General features: G+C 39.8%; 1 pseudogene; it reads left to right on the top strand.

The window, feature by feature from the left end:
• LOC130173970 (ecto-NOX disulfide-thiol exchanger 2-like) overlaps window positions 1-15,620 on the top strand; it is a 160,370-nt pseudogene that overhangs the window by 91,466 nt on the left and 53,284 nt on the right.

Here is a 15,620-nt window from a genome sequence, read left to right as displayed (position 1 = left end):
TTGTCTTATTATTCCCATCATGTTGTAACATCTTGTTTTTTAGGTTACAGAACACCACATTTGTTGGTATCTTGTCAGATTTTTTTATCACTAAAACAATATGAAATGAAATTCTTTCATTTAAAAGCATTTTCTTTTCTTTTTTCTCTCCCACACTTGGAGAAAGCTGTCTCTGTACAACTCAACACACAAAATAATCAAAGAAGAAGAATCTTTCATTTATTTTCTGCATAATCTATCAACTCATCAATAGACTATACGTCAATGTTCAGCTTGTAAGAATGACCTGTGTTTACCAGAGACAACAAGGTCAATGTTCAGCTTGTAAGAATGACCTGTGTTTACCAGAGACAACAAGGTCAATGTTCAGCTTGTAAGAATGACCTGTGTTTACCAGAGACAACAAGGTGTATGCACATACATAGATGTATCTTATATCTTATATATATATATAACATGTGAGCGACACAGCTGTTGATCCCCGTTGACCATGCTCAGTGATACACGTCTCTGCTCACATCCTGGCAGTGGATGAGTTTAAATGAGCAGATGGATTGGTGTTCGTGGTGGCAGCGCTCACTGGTCCAGCCTCTTGTGTCTGTAAAGGAACAAAGATCAACAAGAAAAGACAGAGATAGTGATAGATTCTGGTAGAGCACATGTTATCAGTCTCATGCAGGTGTTAAGAAAGGGTGACTATCTAGTCCTGCCAACAATAAGTTCTTTATACTCACTATACTATATATCTTCCACACTGCACAGTTGAATTGCAGCCATGTCAAAGCAACAATCAAGGCCTAAATACTTTATTTTAGCTTTATTAGAGTATACTATACCTCAGCCTTTGGTCTTACCTTGGATGTTCAGGTAGAAACAGTCATAGTTGTGACTGCTGCTGTGGGAATATCAATAGATGTATTTGAACAGTGTACATTCATCCCACCTCCAATCCCCCCGAGGGGACTTACAGTAAGTGTTTATTTACAGTACCGAGGAAGAGTCTTTTTTATAAAGTCTGTGTGTGAATCTCATCTCTGACCTAGTATCTGTATCCACCTATACAGGCTGTATAGATGGACAGAGAGAGAGAGAGAGACAGAGAGAGAGAGAAGGACACAAAAGCAAAGATGCAGAAAGGTGTGCAGAGAACTGTTTAAATAGACTACTTTCTTCTTTCCAAGAAACAGGAACAAGGGCATTTTTTTCAGGCTGTGAGCTCCATATAAAAAATTCCATTGACCTCCATTTTATTGGGGTTGAGGTAGAGAGAGATAAACTAACTGCATGGAGAGATACCATCAGATGTCAGTGAAAAACAATATTTACGTATATATATATATACATACACTATATATATACATATATATATATATATATATATATATATATATATAAATGCGTGTGTGTATAGATATATACATATACTGTATATATATTTTTTTTTTGTAATTTCAGTGATTCAACCTTTTAAACTTTATAGCATAATGAAAAAAATTAACCAAATGTTCTTTGAGGCACAGAGAGAGTCAGTCCACAGTGGTTTAAGCTCTGTGAATGGCCGAGCCAAGTTTGACAAAAACAATCTTTATCTTGAACTAAAGGTTCATGTAGCAGCTTTTTCTGGAGCTTTCAACCACATCTCACAGTTCCCACAGCAGATGGACATACCTCAGTTGTCCTCAAGTGACGCCAAGTATGGACGGTTTTTTTAATGTAATTAATTTGCCATGTGAAGCCGCTGTGAGCATCTTGAAAAGTGCTCTATAAACAGAATATATAACTAGCGTAAGATGGTTGTCAACTAGTCATTTTACAAACCGAGCTTCTGTGGTGTTACTGGCTACATTTGTTGGCATCATCAGCATGTGTATGTTGTAACTGTTGGTGCCTTTAAAAACTCAGCCAGCTCTGAGCACCTTATTGCTGACAAATGGTACAAGTCTTGTGAAGACTGATGATTCATAATTTTTCAACTAATGGGTAACTGATGCTTTTCGTTGCTTTGTAATTCAAAGTACCATCGCCCACAAGCGCGCCTCACTACGCTCTGACTAACTCTGAGCTGGCACACAGTCGGATTTGTTAAAAAAATGTGGCGAGTGGGACGATCGCAGGGGAGAAATAACAGCGTCACTGGGTGAGGGATAGAGGTCAGGCTATTGGGCAGTGGCCCAACTGGGCCACTTTTCTAGTCCACATCAACATCTAACTACCTTTACGACAGAGGGCAGTCTGTTGTTCAACCCTGCATTAGTTTCTTTCTTTCTACTCTTATCACTCCTTGTGCTGTAAATCTGCTTTAAAATGATCATGGATATGTAGTAAACTTTTATGTTTCACCACCCCTCTCCTCCCACAGTATTATCTCTGCTCTGAGTGTACTGCCATCCAGTCAGCAGGACAGCTAATAGGGTTGTCAGCAGTTAACAGGCCTGTGAAGCTTTTGTCAGGAACATTAACATAGCAACACCACAACAGTGAATGTGTTATCGGGCCTTGCCATGGCAACCTACAGACAACTTTTAATGAGCGGGGCTGAGCAGGGGTACTGTTGCTGTGTTAGTGGAATTTTTCAGAGAATATTAATTAAGAGAATGAAAGGCAATGCAAAACACTCCTGTTGCTATATGACAAGCACGCTGGTAGCATGGTTTCCTTTTTGTCAAAGCCTGTTTACAAAGTTCAAAGCTATACAGCGTTAATCATTACAGTTAATTATAAACAGTCAAGCTGTGGCCAGGCTATATGAAATGTTTATGAAATGTCACAATCACACAATTGTTAAACAGGCATGTGGAAAACATCTAGGTGTTCTGTTTATAAATCTATTCTTAGAGAAGCTGCAGCTCTGTCACTGGGACAGCTTAGCCCGGTGTCTTCATACTCAGACAAACACAAACATGAACACTGGGTGAACACGCACACAGATGGTGAGCACAAGTAAACAGGCACTGGCAAAACCTTTATTGAGGTATAAAATCCCAGTGCTGGACGGTGCGTTACCACAGCTAAACCTCGTGTCAGGGAAGAGGAGGACAGGCTTGTGGCTCAGCCAGCAGCTGCTGCCGCTTGCTAATTTAAAGGTCTGTCAGGGAGAGCACAACCAGCAAGAGTTGTAAGAGTATTTAGAAATGTGAAATGAACTCCAGATCAGGAGAATGAGCTGCTGGTGGATGTATGATTTGTTCCTGTTGACTTTACTGCAGGGTTTTTTTTCTGTGGGGATCTGAATATATTTGCACTTCTATGCAAGACTTAGGACTTGGCAGAGAACCATGAGCCTGAGGTTTTGTGTGGTAGCTTACGTGTGCGTTTGTATTAGTAGATTGGAGAACGTTCAGTGTTTTTATGCCACAGAAGTAATATCTGGGTTTGTACTTTGCTCTGAGGTAATGTGATATGTGTACTGCTTTATGCCTTTGTGTTGTCAGGCTGAGCTTTGGTCAGGGCCTGTATTTATCAAACTTCTAAGAATTACATTACAGAATGCTGTAGGAACTTAGGAGTAAAACTCTCAAGTGGAATTTAACCTACAGCTGCACCATTGTTCATTCTTTGCAAAACAACATGTGATTTTAGTTTTAAAGAAGTTTTATTGTAAAATGTAAATCCTTAATATTTCAGTAGCAGTTAGATTAATAACAATCTAATATATTTGTGATGTAGAAATATATCAACAGAAATTGGCTGAACTAAATTAAAACCAAACTGGAGGTTTTGGTAGCGTACGGAGAAGTGCAGACAATGAGGATACATGGAAAGTGAAATAACATCTTAACAAATGTTCAAATCAAATGCAAATCATTGGCATCATATTGCTTCAGTTAACATATCACTGTTAATGACCAATCATTTTTTGTGCAAAACAAAACGTTTCTGTTGTGAGTTCACCTCTTTTTCTAAACTGCAGTCCTTTAGGATCTTTTAACAAACTTGAAAGTTGTAAGAAATTTGATGAACAGGTTCCATTCTCAAGTTTATAAGTCGAAAGATTTTCACTCCAAAGTCCAACATTTAACTTTTATCAGTTAAATAAAGTGGTCTGTGTGTGTGTGTGTGTGTGTGTGTGTGTGTGTGTGTGTGTGTGTGTGTGTGTGTGTGTGTGTGTGTGTGTGTGTGTGTGTGTGTGTGTGTGTGTGTGTGTGTGTGTGTGTGTGTGTGTGTGTGTGTGTGTGTGTGTGTGGTATCTGTCAGAGCAACTGCAACTTTTGGAGTAGAGGTCTTAGGTCACTCAGACAGGAAGTACCAAGGGGCCAGGCTGTTGAACCTGTGAGCAGAACTTGAGCAAACAACTGCATGAGGAGGAATGTATTATAAAAGACAGTGTTGTAAAAGTCCATATAGAGTCAGACTGACTTCAGGGTCAGAGTGGCCTCACTACTCCTTTTTCTTTTGACAAAAGGCAGAAGAATCGAAATAACAGTGGAGATCACAAAGCACTCATGTCAGTAAAGTACAGCGATTTTGTCATAAAAGGAAGCCAGAGATCAGACACCCTTTAAATCTAATTCTGGTTTTGACCTTGGACCATCCTTTTACCCATCTAAACCAATAGTAGATGAATAATGATCCCAAAAGGGAATTTAAAATCTCTCTTTTTCATTCCTCTAGGGTGTCTGTCTCCAGATGGGAACCGTAACATGACCATGGACTCCATGAAGATGCCCATGACAGACCCCAACCCCTTTTGCAACAGCCATGACTGGACAGCAGCCCACGCCAGGTGCCACTGCCACATGCTGCCAAACAGGTCACAAGGTGCCACACAAAAATGCATTGTATTGTACAGTGGATTTATTATTGTGGGACTTTCTATCCCGCAGCCCATAAAAAAAACCACCCTGAATTATTAGATTTACGTTGGCACTTCAGTGTTTTAGAAACATTTTTCAGAACTTTTGTACAGGACTTGTGTGTTTTTGACAGTTCTTTGTTGTTAGAAGATGTACTGTAAGGAAGGTATAGCTGCCTACATGTTTCGAGATGGGAGAAACAGCTGTCTAAAGGTTACAAAACCTCTTTTGGTCATTGGCTTGTATTCACAGACTGGCTGATAAAATATGTGTAGGAGGACAGATGAGTAACAGTGTTTCCTCCCCCTCTGCTGCCCTCAAAAGTGCCCTTGAGCAAGTCGGTGAGCATCATACAGGGCAGCTTCTGATGCGTCAATGTTTGAAAGTCTGGAGCCTCTTCTCCTCTGCATCTACTCCCTCAGGCAGTTATAATTAAGGATGGGCTGTTAGTTCATTCCTGCTTAAGTAACGGTTTGAAAATGCCAAAAGCATCAGGAGGATGATTACATATTTTCATACCTGTGTGGGGCCTATTCGGGCAGTAAGTCATCCTTGTTTGACTGTACAATGTCCAGCTGGAGCTCAGGCTTTTTACAGTGTATGTGGGAGCACCATTAAGAAGTATCCCTGCTTACATCCACCAGTCACTGAAGAGTTAGTGATCCTCATCCTGATTGGCTGATCATGTATATGCAAGTTGTAGTGTAGGTGAAAAATGTAAGCACTTCAGTCAGAGTGTTAGAGGTATTGATCTTCTTATCAGCTCCCATGTCTGAATATTCAATAAGCTATAGCCAGCAGCCAGTTAGCTACTAGTAGCACTAAAGCTTGCTGCAGGGCATCAAGCCAGTGCAACTGGACAAGAAATAGTCCCACTGTGAGCTTTAGGAGGTGCTAGTAGGTGGACTTTATCTTCAGTCAGAGCCAGGCTAGTTGTTTCCCCTGCTTTATGTCTTTATGCTAAGCTAGGCTAACCATCTGCTAGCTGTAGCTTCATGTTTAATGACAGAGCCAGGCTAACTGTTTCGTCCTACCTTCAGTCTTTCAGTCTTTTTAGAAATAGCCCCTCATATAACACCAGGCAAAACAAGAAATTCATGTCTACATTCAGTTTTAAAACAGAGAAGAAACAAAACAATAGCATAACTGTTGCGCTTTGGAGGCACTTGTAGGCTTTTTGTGAAGAGTTAGGCTAGCTGAGTTAAGCTACCCAACTGTTGGTTGGATCTTCACATTTGATGGACTGATCTCACTTTCTCTCTGCAAGAAAGAGTATTTCCCTAAATGCTGAACTATTCCTGTAAAGAGACATATCAGAGGACTCAGTGTGTGATCATAGAACTAGAGTTATAATACATAACTAACACCTGCTTTGGACAGCTGAAAATATGCCAGTTTATAGTATGTGGATGTTGGCATATCAAATGTGCAAAGTTTACAGCAAAGGGATTTAGGAGATGATAATGTTCCTATATGCTGATCCCTTCTGTATAACCTAACGTGCTTAAAGTCAAGACATGTCAACACTTCAACATCCCTGTAATTCCTCTAATGCCTGGTATTCTTAAACTGTAGTTCACAACCCCAACTGAGACGTGAGCTGACTTCTTTTGTTGTGGAGTGTGACTCAGTGGTTACGGCTCTGCCCTGAAAACACAAACGCAACAGTAACAGCACAATAATACAGATACAGTCAATAATAAAAGAAATTACTTATACAAAAAAAATATAAACTTTAGTACACAAGACAGCAGTTTATGTTCTTCTCCAGAGACACTGATGCTCTCACTAAGAAGAGGGATGCATAAACAGCCCTTATTATTGAGATCAGAATACATCTCCCCCTGTTTATTAACATTCTGTACAGTTGTGTTTGATATTAAGAATAACAGCTTTTTTATTGGAGTAATTCAATGTGAAGTTATTACACCTCCAAAATGTATTTTACAGTCATCAGACTAACAACAGGAATGCATCACAACTGAACTTGGTGTTGATAGGTACACTCCAAAAAAAACAAACAAAAGTGCTAAATTCCCTCTAATGAGATATTTTTACAGCATCTAATTTAGAGGAGCTGGTATTATCTGCCAATCAGGAATAGTATTTTGACTGTTCAGCCTGTGAGAAATTAGTCTTTCAAATTGCTTTCATAAATACCTTTTAACTAATCTACATTCACTTGCAGTGTCACAGGAAATGTTTCTGAGCCATATTTTTTGAAAAATAAATCATTAAATCTGAATAATAAGAGACTGTGAATATCATAAAAGCCCAACTCAAGGTCTCATTACTGTGTTACGTTAACTTTGAACAGTAGTCCATATACAAGGAGTCAATAATCTTCACAGAGCAAGAATACTAATAGTTTGCAGCCTGTAACCAAACTCTTTTGATTCACTCCCTGGTCTCATTGTGCCATTTTCCATTAAAGGGCAGACAGTTTTTTTTTTTGTTTTTTTTTAGCAAAAAAGCCCCAAAACTCCCCACTGTGCCCTGCCAGACAACAGACAGGAAAAGTTAGCAACTAGCTGGTGAACATAGTGGAGCATTTAGCAGCTAAAGAGCCAGATAGTTTCCTCAGGAGTTGGTGAAGGACAAAAACAGAGCTCTAAGGAGAGTTACTGTCGGGCTTGTTGTGACTTGTTGTGTTGTGTTGTTGCAGCATATCTGTTGGATATGTTAATAAGAAACTGTTTGCTAACAAGTTTACCATACAAATTTAAAATGTGATAATACAGTGTCTTGTTAACAGCTTTTTTCCCCATTGCTTCTGAGTATCAAAGAAATCACTTATAGAAATCAGCTACACTTAATTAGCTACCAGATGACTAGCAACATGCAAACTTGACAAACATAGCGCAAACATTTCTTTAAATATTTCCATCTGATATTATTCTGAGATGATAATTATAATATATGACACCTTCCTGTCAAAGTATCAAGTCGACTCACTCGTCTGTTTTTCTCATAATGCAGTTAATAAGAGTGAAGGTTGTGATGTGGAAACTGGCTTGCCTCCTGCCGCTACCTGTTTCTGTTTTCACAACATGTGCCTCATGAGCATAATGAACAAATGTAACCAATCAACGAGCTGCGTCATTGATGCGTCCCTCAGAGAGGGCGCAGCATCCCATTCGACTCAGTTAGGCTCGGCCAACACAGATCATCAACTTTCATCAACATTACTTTAAGAACACTGGACGATATTTCAGAACCAAGAGCTTTGAGATTAATGAAGCACTGACGCATATCCCCGTTAGGGTTATTTTCCAATGACATCACAGCCTCGCTGAGCACTTACTGTTAACTATCCTGTATCGAGAACATTATGTTCAGCCTTCAGCCTTTGTTGTATTTGTGGAACTTGGCACATGCTTTTCATTTATGTGTTAATAGAATTGTCCGTGAGTCCATATTTAATATAGATGCCTATGGAAGTTGCTGCCCTTCGCTACCACAGTTTACTTATTGAATTTCTACTGCTTTCACGCTCAGAACAGCCTTCACCAGCTCTCCTTTCAAGAGTATCATAAACATTAGCAGTTTGTGAGTGGGGAGCTGTCTAGCATGATGGAGATGGAGGGAAACACTCTTGTCCACACGTTAAGAGGGAGAGGTGTGTAGGGGGACTTGATCTGCTGGGCAACAATGGATTAAGCTTGAGTCGTGGTAATATATCTTCATTAAAGTCGTTTTGCTGAAGCGGTTTCTGAAGGGTGTGGGAGAGAGGAAAAGAGAGAAGGAGAGAGCGGTAGAGAGGGAGGAGAGTGGGGTGAAGTGGACAGCTGTGTCTCCCCCTGTGGATCATCTGGAAAAGCAGCTGGTGCTTCCCTACCTTTGCCTCCTCCTTCCTCCTCTCCCCTTCCCTATTCCCCTCTCCCTCCCTGTCTCTCTCCCTCGCCAAATTATCCAACATCTTCATTAATGTCTCATTACAGCTGAGTCAGCCACTGTAACCCACTGCCACATTAGAGCTCACACTGCTCACTTGGTTTTTAGCGAGCAGAGCGCTCTTACAGTTTTAGCCTGCGCTCTATCGCACTGAAAAGCTCAAACAGTACATGCAAGAGCGTAATTTCCACTGGGGATCACTTTTCAAAATCCTGGTTAGACTCTTGTCTTACCAGGATAAGACAAGTCTTATCTGCTAATAAGATTTAATATGTTATTCATCCTCAATTATTTCCTTTTTTTTAAGATTATTTTTTGGGAAATTTATGCCTTTATTTGATAGCGGTAGTGGAGACAGATCAGGCATGTGAGGTAAGAGAGCAGGAGAATGACATGCAGCAAACCGGCTGGGAATTGAACTGGGAATACACTGCTTTGGGCATTTACCCCTTTGTGGTAGGCACCCTGACGACTCAGCTATCAGGTTGTCCCACTCACCTTTAGTTATCACCATGTAATGTTTGTAGTACTAACGGTGATAATAGCTGTAATAGTGTAATAACATAAAGGAGCAGCAGAAAGTAAGACTTTTTATGTGGCTACATACAGACAACACAAAGGAATACCTGCAGACACTGTTCAGGGCTGAATAAGGATTTCCACCTCTATATGGCTTTTGGGTAAAACATGTTTTTATTTACAGTTAATAATAAATAATAATAGTAGTAGGAAAAAGACACTACAATTCAGCATCAACCAGTACAATAAATACAGTAAGGCAGTAAATCCTAGTGCTTTATTGCAGTAAAGTAAATAAAAAATAAAAAAAATATTGGATTATCATTATCTATATTTACTAGCCATATTATCTCTAATAAAGTATAAGGTCTTTTAAGGAAACTGCACATGATTTTCAGTCATTAGTGCACTGACAATACAAATTTCTAAGATGTTATACTAACATGATTACAGAAAGCACAATACATTTCATCCTAATATCGTACGAACCTACAGTATCTCACTCTGAATCTTTCAAATTTAAAGTTAGGATCATATGTTAGCGCTTTATATTACGGACTAAAATGAACCTTTCTATGAACAATACTTTTAGCCTAAACGGTACCTACAATCATTTGTGCTATCAGTCATTGTTTGAGAGTATAACTTATTTTTTCATGATGCATATCTCAGTTTATAACAAAACTATTATATAATTTCCATCCTCATAAGGTAATCTGGATCTGCAGGCTGACAGACAGACAGTTTGTGGGATGAAATGATTCTGTTTGAAGTGCTCCTATCTACTCATTTTCTTTAACTTCATTCCTTCCACCTCTGTCGGCATCTCCCTTTAACCATTTATAGAGAGGAACTCTCAGGTCAATCAAAGTTGACTGCTAAGTGCAGTCTGAGTTATAACTGTGTGTCCACACTCTCTGTTCTGCCTGCACTTAAACAGGCAGCTGAAAGGCCTCCTAGCAGTAAACTTGACCTTTGCTGAACTCCATCCATAATCCATAGGTCCAGTAGACGTTGGCAGGAGATGCTGGTCATATTTCCAGTTTGTTAGCTCTGAACCTCGTGAACCTTTTTAGCCACTCTGAACATACCGAACCCTTCCCCTCACCCCCCTGAGCCACTCTCTCTCTCACACACGCACACACACACACACACACACACACACACACACACACACACACACACACACACACACACACACACACACACACACACAAGGCAGAGAGCATAACTTTACACAAGCCATAAAAACATATGCTCAACACACACCCCTCAGTCACATGTTATGTTTTATGTTCTTGGTACTAATCCATCTGGATCCACTATTGCCTCACCATCATGACTTAAAGAAAGCTGCTCTGTTTTGACTCAAAACTAGAGGAGAAAACCTTGCCAGATCTCTCTTTCTTTCCACCTGAACCCTATCTTTATCGGGTTCTAATCCGTCATGAGTTGTTTCAATTAAATTCATTATTATTAGAGGAATACTGTGTTGTTTGACATCTTGTTTGCTAGCAGATTTGGATTAAGATGACAAGACAAATCCGTTTCATATCTGGGTGTTCAGCCAAGAGATGGTCCAGGACGAGTTTAGCCCATGGAAGCTTAGCACACAGACTGGAAGCAAAAGGAAAGATGCAGCTCAAAAAACAGCTCCAGTATTGTATTAATAACATTTTGTATCTTTAAATTGAACTGTAATTACATCCAGGATCAAGGTCTTCGAATTTTGGGTCCAAAATTTGTATCATACCCATGGACCCTGAACCTGACTTGTATCACAAAACTTTCCAAAAACTAAAAGAGACATTATCTGAAAGAGACCTGAAGACAGCGAGGCCTAATCCAAGTGAACCCAAGGATAATAGGACACAACCTAAAATATGAGTGAAGCAAAACAGCAAAAAGAAAAGCCATCTAATAACAAGAAGCTGTGGTCACAAAGATTATCAATACACGTTCTCAACTTTCACACTCTGTCGAAAAATACATTGTTCTCATGTGATGATAATATCACAGCGCATGACCGTAGCTAATAGCAGTTCCACACTGATCCACTTGGGTTTTACAGAGATTGACACAGATCCACAAGGATAAACTCAATACGCCACTGACACGACTCTAGTCCTGGGTCAGGTTTTGGTTACTTTGAACTGAGTGACCCCGGGAAATTCTCTAATGAAAGTACATCTGGGTTTTGTTAAGTGTCTCTAAGATCAACACATCTAAATGTTGAAAGCGAGTGCAGTCACCTGACTCCATGTAGCAGTAAGAGCCACAAAGTAAAGTAAGGCTCATGTCAATCAATCAAAGCTCTAATCAGGCACAATGACTTACACCTGTGTGGGTGCACAGTGGCTGCGCACAGCGTTTAAATCCCTCGACACTGACAGGACTTTTGAGAAGCTGCATGCAACCAGTGGGTGAGTAAATAACTATGATACTGTATGCCACCTAACCGCTTATTATACTGCACCACACTGCCTCATTTTCTGTTCCTACATATGTAAAATACACAATGTACACATGACCGCTTTGGAGTTGCTGAGGCCAGTCTGAACAAGTGCCGGACCTATTTCTATAATTATCTAACTACTGACAAGAAAGCAAACAGGTTTATTTCCCAAAATTCATTTAACGTATTATTTATTATTTAACCTTTCACCCTCCATGATTTAATCAGTTCTGACCAGACAGCTGCACCAACAGACTGTGAAGCACTTTGTCAATCCTGCTTTTAGATAAGTGCTTTACAAATAATGCCAATTGTTGTTGTTATTATTAAAGTATCAGTGGAGTGGACGGATGATGTGGCAGACTGAACAGAGTTCTCTCCGCTGACGTGTCACTTTGTCAGCACTGAAAATGCCTTGATTTGATTTAATTCTGCATTATCTGTCATTTTGCGAGAGTCATTTGTCATTCTGTAACATAGCCATCTCATTTAGAGGAATTAAACTGTTTTCTTTTCAATGTGGCAGCAGGAGTTAAGCACAAGATCAGTCTGTATCTGTTTGCTTGTCTGTTAATCACACTGGTCATTTGAACTTGATGAAACTTAAAGGTCAGGTTTTGTTTGACAATTAAAGGTCAAAGCAATGCCACACATTTGTCACTGGTTGGACCAGGAAAAGGATGGAATTGCCTGTTTGTGAGATGTTCCATCCATCAAAGCTCAGTTAAGGCTGCTGACATTATCAGCCTAATTTCTGTATGCAATGTACGCAATCATTAGACGCACCTGGGCTGTGTCTGAAGTCACTTCCTATTTACTATATAGTGCACTACTATACTATGTATACGAATTCTGACTTTGAAATTTATGGTCTATAATGCCCCAAAAATTCCCACACAGGAACAGAAAAACGTAGTGTTCATGCCATGGACACTGTGTTTCTCCGTTACCTTTCACCAACCCAAAGCACAATGTGTTGTACTTCATAGATGTGAATTTGAGTCATGCAACCCTACACGGTCCAGTGGTGATACAAAATTATGATTTACACTTTGACCTCTTCCTGATGATGGTTTTAAAGTAAATCTGATACTGAAACTTTTTTGCTCTCTGATACTTCTAATGCAGAGGTTATGTGAGACGGATGGACTTCCTGTGGTCAGAGCAGAGGTAGCCTCATACCGCCTACTGTTTTGTCAGCGCAGCGTAATGCTATTGAATTCAGGCAGGTAAACTTCTATCCAGTGTGAGTTGTGTTGATCATAAAGATGAGAGGTCTATTGATCTTTATATGATAGATATCTTTATGCTCATAGTTGGTGAATGAAGGTTGTGTAAGTTGGCACAGTGTTATTATTGGGATATTGAATAGAGGATGTTATATCACTGAGTCACACACCCACTCTGATGGCAGCAGAATACTGTGGAAGAGCAGAAAAATGGTTCTCCTCCCCACCCCACCCCACCCCCCACCCACACCCACACCCACACCACACACACACACACCCCCCGTCAAATATGATTACGTCTGTCTATCTCTCTCTCTCTCTCTTTCTCTCTCTCTCTCTCTCTCTCTCTCCATGACCTTACAACCTTACAAGCTACCACTTATTATCACAGATACACAGACACTCTCATCTCTAAATCTGGCAGGATTTATTCACTCTGGCAGCTGTGTCTAAGACACTTTATCTCAGGGATATAATTTAGCTTTTTTCCAGAGTTTTCACAAGACTCATAACTCACATTCTCCTCTAAAGGAAGATAAAGGCAGTTTTTTTATTCTTTTTTTAAACTTTTTTTGGTCCAGATTAAATCCCAGGATCCCTCTGTCCTCTGGTCAACCTTGCCAACAATTTATTGTCTTAACAGGCAAAAATGTGACGTACAGGCCACACATGATTTCTGAACTAAAGTTGTTTAAAAGTTTTATTTATTGGTCATTTAATATCGACAGTAAATAATCTAGTAAACATTCACAAATAAACAGTAAGTTCAACAGAAATTCAGTTACCAACAATTTCCTATTACCAACTCAGTATACTTGTTGTTTCATTTTTAAGCCCATGAAATAAAAAGTAACAGTGCCTTAACATTTGAAGACAGGCTCAATTTTAGCTGCAGAGGTTTTATTTACTTCCCTGCTTAAAAGAAATAACAAAATGTGCCCCAAACTGTAGCAGATAGGGAGTGATTTCAGAAACAGCCAGGGAAGTTTTGTGTCATGTGGTTCTTAGCCTTTGCATTGTCCAACGTAGCAAAACAAGAGTATTAACCTGTCGACCAATTAGTGGTTACTTGACCTGGATGTACATTTTTATTTAGAAAGTAATACAGGGCTTGTTTAAAAAATATGATTGTTTCCAGCTTTAAACCTATATCCAATGTGATTTTAATGTTTAATGTTTTTTATTTTCTTGTACAGTCCATTCATACTGCAGCTATCACCATTGTAATTAGCTATGCTCTATCAGAAATGGGCCAGTTTTTCCAGCCCTGTATATTTTTTATCTTGGCCTTACATTAAATTCCACAAAAACAGGATTAAAATGTTTCTAATGTGGCTCTGGGAAGATGGTAGATATCTTTTACATATTGTGCAGTGCTGCTCAGAATATCTCTGTTAACTTACACTGGGCAAAGCCCTGTCCCTCTATGCAAAACTGCAGGATATATTGATTCCAGATAGGATAATATTCACTGCTCACTTGCCCTGCTTCATTGGGGGGGGGGGGGGGAGTCAGAGTCAGCTGGAGGTGACTGAGCGTTTGTCATGCTTGCAGATGTGACAGGTGGCCTTATAGTAAACAAAAATAAACAGTCAGTACATCTCTACATTAGTACTCACTGCAAAATGGCAGTTGTGTTATCTTACAGCGCCCCAGGATAACAAGGGCATTTATAATAGGCTCATCTCATAGACATACAGTGGATGTTTCTATTACAGGCAGTAATGGCACTGATTGGCTGGTTTGGTCTCTGATTGTTATTGGATAGAGGCCATGAGGAAGCTGATGATGAGACTAAGGAAGATATGTTGATGGATTTACTGTCTCAGTCAGACACACACACACGGATGCACCACCCTCACACACAAACGCCCTGGAGTGGAATTCACTTAGTTTCCAGTGTTTTTGAAAGATCAAAGAGGCTCTTGGGAGAAGGAGAGTCTCCCACATTCACTTGGCACATACCAGTTACACACGAGCATACATACAAAAAACACGTATGTTCTCTGATCTACTGCAGCGATCAATGAGAGACTGATGTAACTGAGGTTTACATGTTCTATATGGTAAAGTCAGGGGGAAAATGAATAGCATAAAAAAGAATGATGTGATTTGCGGTTCATAAAAATGTCACAAAGTTTGACAGGTACCACTGTAGCAGAACAAACATCTGTCACAAAAACTGAAGATTTTTTTTTATGTTGAAGAGAAATTCATGGTTTTTCAAGATATATCTGGTGGAGACTAGAAGGGAAATGGAGATGCAGATGGGGGCACAGTTGGCAGGGACAGTGAAAGGCTAAGTTCCAGGAGGCTTGGGCCTGTCTGTTCATTAGAAAATATTACCCATATTACACAGCATGCCTCACAGCGGCTGTCCATGTCCCCCTGACTGCCACCCATCGCTGACTCTGCTGAGAGGGAACATTTACTGTGGAAATCACAGTTAGAGGAGGACGAAAGGGGAGAGGAGGCTGTTTCATGGCAGAAAAAAGAGATGTCCAGGAGCTTGTTTTAGTCAAACTAATCTGCTTCTTATACACAGGCAGGCTGAAATGCAGCTGCATTAAAAAAAAAAAACCTCCAGGAAAGATCGTAACATTAAAATTAAAACACTAAGATGAGGGTGTACTGTATGTGTAAATGCTGTAGAGCAGTGCCATGCACAGTAATGAAGGAGCACACAGAGATGGATTATTTTCAAGAAAAAAAAAAGAGCCAGAGTCAAAC

This window comes from Seriola aureovittata, chromosome 8 (genome assembly GCF_021018895.1).
Source record: "Seriola aureovittata isolate HTS-2021-v1 ecotype China chromosome 8, ASM2101889v1, whole genome shotgun sequence".
NCBI lineage: Eukaryota > Metazoa > Chordata > Actinopteri > Carangiformes > Carangidae > Seriola > Seriola aureovittata.
This window is presented reverse-complemented; position numbering and strand designations above follow the sequence as displayed.